Source organism: Suricata suricatta, chromosome 2 (genome assembly GCF_006229205.1).
Source record: "Suricata suricatta isolate VVHF042 chromosome 2, meerkat_22Aug2017_6uvM2_HiC, whole genome shotgun sequence".
Classification (NCBI taxonomy): Eukaryota; Metazoa; Chordata; class Mammalia; order Carnivora; family Herpestidae; genus Suricata; species Suricata suricatta.
The window spans coordinates 126,359,917-126,370,339 of record NC_043701.1 but is presented as its reverse complement, the minus strand read 5'-3'; the positions used below and the strand labels follow the sequence as shown (position 1 = coordinate 126,370,339).

Here is a 10,423-nt window from a genome sequence, read left to right as displayed (position 1 = left end):
CATTTACCTCTGCATTCATTCCCTGTCCAGAGTGCTCTGACCACCCGTCTTCATTCCACACCTTGCAATTGCTGCTGCTGCTGTTGCTCAAGCTTATCATTCCTTTCCCTCTAAACCTGTTCTTCCTCATGTTTTCCATCTTGCAAAATGGTCACCATCTTGCAAAATGGGTCACTCAAATAACCCAAGCAAACACCTCCAATTCCTTCCTCCTGGTCGTTTTGGTCAAATCCCCACCCCAAATCTCTCTCATATCCCCAACACTTACCTCAGCCTTAATTCTGACCCTTTTTATTTTTCCCAAGGACCATCTGGCCTCCTCACTTTCCCCAGGCTCCCTGTTCAAACCTTTCACTGCTTTTCCTTGCTTTCTCAATAAAGAAACAGATTCTCATTAGACCGAATTGATCTCATTCTGACTTCTATAATCTCATCGCTCGCAGCTCTGTGCTCCAAAGCCGTTGAACTACCTGCTTTGCTCTTCTCCAAGACAGTCATGTCATTTTGCTTCTATGTCTTGGCATACTTTCCCCTTCTGATTGGGAGCTCTTCTCAGGAGAGGTTCACTTCAGAGAGGGAACTGAAAGGCTATTTCCTCTCAGAATATTTCCTTTCCTCCTCTAGGTGAGGAACCCCTCCTCCCTGTTCTCACAGCCTGTATGTAGTTGATGTGATTACTAGCAGTGTGGCTTTTGGTAAGTTGTTAACTCTTCTGTTCCTGTTTGCTTTTCTGTAAGATATGATTTAACAGAGACTACCTTGTGAGTATTAAATGCGTTATGCCGTGTAACAATGCCAGGCATGTGGTACATAGTTGACAAATATCAGTATTACTGTCCCACAATAGTAAGTTCATCTGCTGTGTGTTCAGTATACCCGGTAGGTGCTCAATAAATAAATACTTGCATAAAGAATAAAAAACAAAAACCTCTTTCTTCTGCTGCACACAAAAAAGGGAGAATGGAATACTTTTGTACGCATAGTCTGAAATACAAATACCGCCCAAGCTGAGGCCAGAAAATGAAAAGTGACAAAAGAAATCGATACAGTGCTATTCAATTTGATGGTTTTGGGACTTTATGGCCTTAAAAAATATGCAGTGATAATTTCAGATTAGAAATTTATGACAGCAGTAGCATCTTTTTCTGGTGGGTTAAGAATAATCACCACTTAGTTAAACATATGTGTCAGGAATTTTAATTCTCAATTTGACATGTGATTTATTATAATTTATTAAAACAAAATAAAACACAGGGATAATCTAATATCCTTCAGTAGCAGAAGTCTCAATGTCGACACATATATACACATGGTCATATTTCCCAATGTTATTATATTCATTTGGATTGCTGGTTTTCCTCATTTTTGATTCATCCTATTTTGTGGACAGCATCTAAGCTCAACTTGTTTAAAATGTATTTGTTTCATTGAAATTTTTTTTCACAGAATGCTTTTGATATTGGATGATAGCCAAAGATTTACTATTTATTTATTTACTTATTTATTACTTCCCTTATATGTTTTTGGTTTCCATAAAAGCACACTGTATTATACTTTAAATACCAACATAGCTTTTCCTTGGGGGATATAAAAAAGATGAACAAATTCCAACAATTTCTTTTAAAAGCATACACACACACATATTAGCTACAGAGAAACAAGAGTCATAAAATGAATACTCCAAGTATTGTGTGCTAGAAATAGTATCGTAAATTGTGTGCCCATATTTGTCACTCAAAAAAAATCACTTCTAGAAAACTACATTCTTTCCACCCAAATGTTTAAACTTGTTAAGTTGTTTCATAAGAGATTTATTCTTTAACAATCAAAGCAACCTTTTTAGTAAGTGAAAAATTAGCTACTTACACTAGTATGCGTCATGATCACGTAGAATTGACAAATTACCTATTTTCCTCTTTACCTGAATCAGTTCTCCTTTCTTATTGACCAAAAGGGCAACTTAAAGAATTATCCTAGAACCTGAGTCAGTTTATGAGAAAAACAAAATGTATGGTTTGCATATGGGGAAAAAAATGTGAGTTAAATACTTATAGATGACACCTGTAAACTTTGATATTCTACCACTAAATTTAAGGTTACTTCTATTAGTACTATAAGAAAATTTTAATGCACCAGAATTCTTTTAATACATGAAATCACTTTAAAAATTAATTCTAATCAAAAGCAACTGCCATGGGATCATAATATTAGAAGAGATTAAAGAATACCAATTTCCCTTTTCATGTGGAACAATCATGAGATAGACTATTTTCCGAAGCCATTAGGTACTGGGGTGGTTTGTTATGCAGCCACAGATCACTGAAAGCAGCCAGGAACTCCAGGTGGCCCTGGTAGCAGTGAGCACAGACTGCTGAGGGCATGTAAGTCCAGGTGAGTCAGTACTGCCTGACAATGGCTTTGGGGCAGGTGGGCATAATAAAGTACAGAGAAAGGTGGCATCAATGGCACAAGGAACAGCCAAAGCAAGAAGTGTACAGGCAGGTAGCAACTATATAAGTGACATCCTATACCCTTGAATGTACCCAGAGAGACAGAATTGAAGAACTGAGGTCTTACCAAGTTAGATGGGCTAGAATGTGTGATCTATTAGACTCAGGGTCAGTTGTTAAGGTGGCCTTACTTAAGTTTACTTAAGGTTCATAGTTGGGTGTTGAGAGAATATGAAGATATAAAACAAAACTAAACTGAGTCTGTTTTTGCACCTCTTTCATTTATTTGAACTTCTAATGACATTTAAAGGAAGAGTCACAACTCTGAAATACTCATTAATGTCTCACTGTAATGCAAACAGACTGTGTTAAGGAGCAAGGACTGATAATAGATTTCTGCATAGGCTCAATTGGTATAAAGGACATTAACAGCAGAATATCACATTTGTGCCTCAAGTAACCTGAGTTAATCAAGAACAGAATTATCTACATTTTAGGGATGAAGTAAAGTCATACTACTACAATTGACCCTTGAACAACACAGGTTGGAACTGGGTGGGTCTACTTATATGTGGATTTGTTTCGATATAGTACAGTAAGTATAAATATATTTTCTTATAATTTTAATTTTCTTTTCTTTAGACTACTGTATTGTAAGAACATAGTATGCAACATATATAACATACAAAATATGTGTTGATTATTAATAATATTGGTAAGACTTCCAGTCAATAGTATGCTATTAGTATTGTTTTTTTTTTAATTTTTAAAAATGTTTTAATTATTTTTGAGAGAGAGAGAGAGAGACAGAGACAGAGACAGAGCATGAGTGGAGGAGGAGACGGAGACAAACAGGGAGACACAGAATTTGAAGTAGGCTACAGGCTCTGAGCTGTCAGCACAGAGACTGATGCAGGGCTAGAATCCACAAACAGAGAGATCATGACCTGAGCTGAAGTCAGAGGCTCAACCGACTGAGCCACTCAGGCGCCCCAATATTTAAGTTTTGAGGGAGTCAAATGTTATACATGGATATTCGACTGTACAGTAGTCCGTGTTCCTAAACCCTGTACTGTTCAAGAGTCAACTGTACTATGAAGTAGTGAGATCACTTGTAGTGACTCAGAAGGATAATAATAATGTGAGGTTGCATTTCATGAAACTCTAAATTCTGTAAATTAGAAGTAATGACATGCAAATATTGGTATTTTTACCCTATGTAAAAAACCTGAAATGTGTATCCACAGAGTTATTATAATTTCATAATAATTTTAAAGCAGGCTGAAAAACTGAATATCATTTTTATACTGCTGCCAGAGAGCAGTGCCATTTTAGCTGGCCAAAGAAATACCTATCTTTTGTTGAGACCTGATTATTAGGATATCCTGAAGAACTTAAACATCATGGAAAATGCTACTAGCTGAACTCTAAGCACCCAATCTGTCCCTAGTATAACTGGAATTTCCTAACCTTTAAAAAATATTTTTCTCTATAATAAATGTTCAAATAAAAGGCATTAGTTTCTGTTAAGTTCTGTTGGCAGGTGGTTTTCCTACTCCAGCTATTATATACTGCTATTTGGGTTTAAATGCTAGCACTTAAAAGGTTTTAGTCTTGTTTGATATTAAAAAGCTGAAACAGTAAAGTAAAGGCATTCTAAATGTGTTTCTTTTACTGAGGGAAACTATTAAAGCTAATCCTTGATTTAAAGAATACATATTTTAAACAACAACATATTTAAAGAATATTTTTAAACAGAAATGTTCATATTTTTAATAGAAACATTACCAAAAAGAAAAAAGAAATCTAAAACTCACCCCCAGATCTGCTCCCCAGAAACAATGATAACATGTGATGATCCAAACATTTCTTTCAGTATTATTAGTGAAGAAAGAAGATTGATAAAAAAAAAAGTATGTAAAATGGGATCTTAAAATATATGGCATTTAAAATAACCCCAATTTTGTTTAACAGATAGAACTGAAGGAATAAATAAAATCTTATTTAAATGTCAGAACCTCAAGTAATCCTTTGATTTTAAGAAAAGGAACATGAAAGGCTGGTGCTTCAGCTCCAAACAGCATCTGTCTTTCTCCTATGAAAGATGAAATTTGCCTTGAGCTTCCTCCCATCTTCCTCCTGCCTCCAGATTTCCATTACCTAATATATTTTTAGCCAATTATAACACATTCTAATCTACAATATTAATTCTATGGATGCTTTTAAAGGCACAGAATGATTTTTGATGAACTTAAAAATAAACATAAATCCCCACATCAGCAAATTTTAAAATGATCTTTTTAAGGCAGTATAAATTGTGTAGTGCTGCAAATGTGCTATTTAGCCAATCTGACAAATGTGATATTTGCTAGACTTTGTTTCACATGCTAGCTGGGAATATGAAATGCATTTCCAGGGTATATTTCATGAAGTATGTTGACAGAGAATGAGAGTATGTTGAGAGAGAAGGAGAATGTTGTAATAAAATCCAGACATTCCATCCACTATATTTCTTTCCTCTAATACTTCTGTAATTTAATCTAAAAAGACCAAGCAAGTCTGTCTGGGACAATTACTGCTGCAGAGCTTACTAATGTTGCTTAATGCTAGGCTTCAGGTAAGTATTTTCTAGGTATTCAAATTTTCATGAAATCACTGAAACCAAACTAAGGATACTTTACAATTTTTCTCTCCTTGTTTTAAAAGGTAACAATTCATGCCTGCGTGGCTTAGTCATTAAAGCGTCTGACATAGACTCAGGTCATGATCTCACAGTTCATGAATTCCAGCCCCATGTGAGGAAGCCTACTTCCGATTTGGTCTCCCCCTCCATCTGCCCCTCCCCAGCTCATGCTCTATGTCTCTCAAAAATAAACATTGGAAAGAAAATTTTTTAAATGGTAACAATTCAGTTTCCTGACACTACTATTTCTCAAAATCCTCACTAGGTTTTCTATCTCATAATCTCTAGTGTAAAGATTTTCAAACTAATACATTCTAATCACTTGAGGAGCTTTTAAAACTAAGGATGTCCAAGCCTTATTCCAGATCAATTAGGTCAGAATCTTTGAAAATGGGGCCTGGGAAAGGTGTTTTAAAAACTTTTAAATACCATATGGTCCCCTGTGAGTTTTTATTCTAAATGAAGAATCCAAAGCATCTCTATGTAAATAGGTACTCTCAATTAAAATTGTCAGAAACAGTGAAAATAATTTTATTAAGATTTTTAAGAGGTGAAAATTATAATTCTATCAACCATATTTCTCAGAAACAGCATTAACTTTCAACATTTGTAAAGCTATAGAATTGCTTTTCTGTTCCAAAGCCATAATTTTAAAGTACCTCGTTATACAAAACTTTATTTTTTTAAATTTTTATCTTTTGGGGGGGGATGCGGTAAAGAAAAAAAAAACCATCCAAAATGTATTCTCCAACAAGACAGAGAAGACAAGACTTCTTTTTAAAGCATAAACACGGTTAGGAAATCTTGTCTGTTTATTGGGAAGTTTTAGGATTAGGTTGAGGCATTAAATGTTAGCAAAATGTAAGACTGACAAAGCAATAAAACAAGAATCTGGCAAAGAGTAAAAGGAATAAATGTTCACTGATTTTAGAGCTCATTTGTAGGCAAACTTCTTTTTTTCTTGTTTGTCTTTTAGCTTATCCCAGCTTCCAAACCTTTGACTGTTTGTATTAGGAGTTCCATTTTATGTCATGAATTTCCAGTCATGTTTCATATGAAATGTCCAATAACAACCCACTTGATTTATCCTTCTAGTACATGCTTCGGCTTTGGGCAACATCTTGCACTTGTTACAGAAGCTAATTGATTCATTTTCTGATTTCCTTTTTCTTATACTATTCTCCCCAAATCCTCCCAGATTCCTCACTCAAACAGACTAAAATTCTTTCATATTAAAAAAAAAAGTATTGTTTAAACTAATTTGGCAATTCTGTTGTGACATTTCTGGGAGACTGCTAGGCTAGTACAGAATTATGGATAACTTTTAAAGTTAAAGCTAGTAAATTTATTTACTTTGCAATCTCAAATTAGAAAAATCTATAGACAAGTCTGCAAATAGCTGTTGTACTAGCTGTTCAATCATGTTCCTGAGATACTGCAGGGTTCTGAACGTCCTCCTCTACCAACCAAGTGAACATAGCACATGGAATGACAAGGGAGCAAGGGGACAGCCTAACAGGCCAAATAAATCCTGGCCATCCGTGGGTGACAGATGTCTTAGCCAGATCGCCCCCACAGCAATGCTGACCACATGGAAAACATACAGCTTGCTATTCTTTTCCATTTTCCTCCTTTTCTATAAATGAGGTTCAGCATGCAAAAGAAATCAGAGCTACTACACATTGGTAAAAAAATGTTACTATTAGACATTATTTCCCTTGATAGGTGCAGATCCATCCTGTGTTCTAAGACCCATACCCCTCCTTAGTACGAGCAGGGAATGGCTCTGAAACACATAACCTAAAAGTTATTCTGTAGGCATTAGGGAGTTTCAAGTAACATCACACTTCTAACCAGTTAACCTCTCACAGTGGACAAGGAACATCATTAGGAATACAAAGCATACTATAGAGTTAAGACTATTATTCTACATTTCAACAGTAACAGTCTCTTAGGTCTGTTTTAGTCTGGAAGTAGCTATAGTGAAGGTACATTAATTCATACATTTTTAAGACATCGAGTTGCTTTTTATAGCAACATCCTACACATCAAACAGGAAAACTGTCATCTGAAAATAAGTGGGGGGAAAAAAACCAAGAAAACTCCTAAGTTTATGTACCTACTTCTAGAACCCCCAAAATCCTTTGGGTACACAAGAACTTGGACATTCTTCATTGGAGTCAGACCAGCTTTGAGAAAAAGAAGGAACTAGAGACAGCCTGCCTGGCAATTTCATAGGGGTTCTGGCCTTCTGTTCACAAACTCTTCATGACAGGTGCGGCCCCTTCCCTCCCTCCATCTGGGGCCTGGCTAAGCACTAAAACTGGCCTCTAAACCAGCAAGAAGCATATGGGGTGGGACAGCAAGCATCGCCTTTCTATGGTATCTGCTCCTCGTTGTCTAAGCTTGTCCCTTTAGTTACTGCATCTTCGTCCTCACTGTGTCAAGCATTTCTGAAATGTAATAGTTGACATGAAGAACACAGGACATATACTTCTAATTTATGAAGTGCAATGAAATGAAATCAGTCATCCAAAATCAAGGCAGAATACCACCATTACCATTGCTTCTGGGCTTTATCCTTTGCTGGGGAATGTAACCTCCTCAGGGGTTACCTCGATCCTAAAATTTGCATTTATCATTCCCTTTTTGGAAAAACAGATTTGCCATACATGTATTTATCTCATATATTGTTCAGTTTTACCTTTGTTGGGGTCTTTAACATGGTATCATACTAAATGTAACCCATCTGGCTTGTTGTTTTTTTTTTTTAATTTTTTTTCAAGTTTAAATTTCTAATTTTATTAAAAGTATAAAACACTGAATTCTAACTTTTTAAACACTATTATTTTAGAATTAGTCATTGCTTTGTGCAGCCAGCATGCTTGCAATATTTCCACATCCTAGTTTTCCAAGGTCTTGAGACCTTTATGTAAGTAGGTTGGTACCACTTCAGTATTAGTAATAACCTCTGTACCATTTTCCCTGGGGTTTCCCCAATTTTTCCATTTCTCTTCTCAGTTTGTGTGCCTTATATCTCTCAGCCATTGCTTCAAGTTCCTCTGGGACACTCTGCCGGGTTCTTTCCAAAATATTAACTAACTCGCCAGCAATCCTCCAGTCCTTTCTGGTTATCAGAGTAATAGATGTTCCAGTTTTTCCTGCTCTTCCCGTACGGCCTACTCTATGTACGTATTCTTCAATGTTCCGGGGGAAATCATAATTATAAACGTGTGTGATGTCATGGATATCAAGACCTCGAGATCCCAGATCTGTGGCAATCAGTATTCTTACTTTACCTGTTTTAAAGTTTCCTAATGCTCTCTCTTGGTCTTTTTGTTCTCTGTTTCCGTAAAGAGACTCCACTGATATACTTTGCAGAGCCAGGTCGCTTGTTAAGTGATCAGCGACAGCTTTTCTGCTAACAAACACGATGACTTTCTCTTTCTGAGACATGTTTTCTACAAAATCTTGGATATAAGATCGTTTCTCCTCTTCTGTGGTGACAATTATGTTCTGTTTCACAGTACTTACAGCCACCAAGTCCAAAGTGCCAACGTATACAATCATGGGCTCTTTCAAATAGGACTCTGCAAGTCGGCGAACAGCACATGGCCACGTTGCACTGGTCATAATCGTCTGCCTGTCTGGGCGCACGTCTAATAAAGTCTTCATTATCTGGGGCTCAAATCCCAAATCTAACATCTTGTCGGCTTCATCTAACACCAAATAACTTATGCCTCTGAGGTCGACAAAGTTATTCATTTGTAGATCATTCAGCCGTCCAGGCGTTGCTATAATGATATCTACTCCTTTTTTCAATGTTTGTATTTGATCATTTCTATCTCCTCCACCATAGATACAAACACTTTTAAGGCCTTTATATGGATACTTTAAACATTCCGCTTGTACTTGAATCGCTAATTCTCTAGTGGGTGTGAGGACTAACATCCTGGGTCTGATCCTTTGTTCTCTAATTATAGGTTGGGAATCCAAATGGATGAATCCAGGCATTAAGTAGGACAAGGTCTTCCCTGTTCCAGTTTGGGATACTCCTATAAGATCGAATCCCTGTAGCACTATTGGCCAGGCCTGTGACTGGATAGGTGTCGGCTTCCTGAAACCTGCCTTTCTAATGTTTTCCATGGCCTCAGGGTAATATTTAACGGCATCTTCAAATGTACATGTAGGGTTTGGTATCTGACGCTTCTCATCATTTTTCAAGTCATCACACATTACATTATAATTTTCTTTCCTCCATATATCTACTTGCTCTTGTGTCATTGAACTTGTTTCTGACTCTAAATAAAAATTTTTCTTAATTGCAGGTAAATCAATTTTCTGTTTTGAATTATAACTTTCTTGTTCTTTAACATTATCTATTGCTGTTTTGGCCTTGGCCTTCATTTCCCTGGTGCCAAATATTCTGACCTGTGACTCTGTATAATCTTTTATTAGCTGTATTTTTGTGTTTGTTGTACTTTGTATCTCCTTTATTTTTGACCCACTTCGACTGATCACAGTGCCGACCCACTCGTTCTCTAACCCGAAGCAGAGCGGCGGTTCCCGGGCACCTGGCACCACAGCCTGCGGATGCCCAGAATACCTACAGCCACTACCTCCGCCACTCTTAGGCATCCCCTGACCTCTTCGATTTGGATCCTCTGTCGGCCTCCTTTCTGGAGCCCGGGACACCGCCGAGCTTCGTCTGGACCCAACGACCCACGAGGAGGCGTGGCGTTTGCCTCTTGCCTTGACATAGCTTTTTGAAGACCGAATGCGTCCGACGTCGCTCCTATTAGGGTCTGCACTACACCTCCGTGCTGTCTGAATACTCTCTTTAATTTTTTATTTACATTTATTTTATTTATTTTTGAGAGACAGGGAGAGACAGAGCGTGAACAGGGGAAGGGCAGAGAGAGATAGAGACACAGACTCTGAAGCAGGCTCCAAGCTCTGAGCTAGTGGTCAGCTCAGAGCCCAATGCGGGGCTTGAACCTACGAACTGTGAGATGATGCCCTGAACTGAAGCCAGACGCTCAACTGACTGAGCCACCTAGGCACCCTGGCTTTTTTTTTTTTTTTTTTAAACACACTATAATTTCTCTAACAGTCATCCAAGTTGGTATTTATAAAGTAGTATCTCATTCAGTTTTACTGCTGCATAATAGTCCATTATGTAAAAATACCAATATTTATTCACCTAGTCTCCTCTTCGTGTAAACTAGTATTCTTTGTAGATTCTTGCTTTAAGAACTTTCCTAGAAATATCCTTGCAAGTGTCTCCTGG

At 37.1% G+C, this 10,423-nt stretch overlaps 1 pseudogene; it reads right to left on the bottom strand.

Moving 5' to 3' along the window:
• Positions 1-8,013: 8,013 nt before the first annotated feature.
• Positions 8,014-9,893, bottom strand: LOC115272234 (annotated as a pseudogene).
• Between the last annotated feature and the right edge of the window lie 530 nt (positions 9,894-10,423).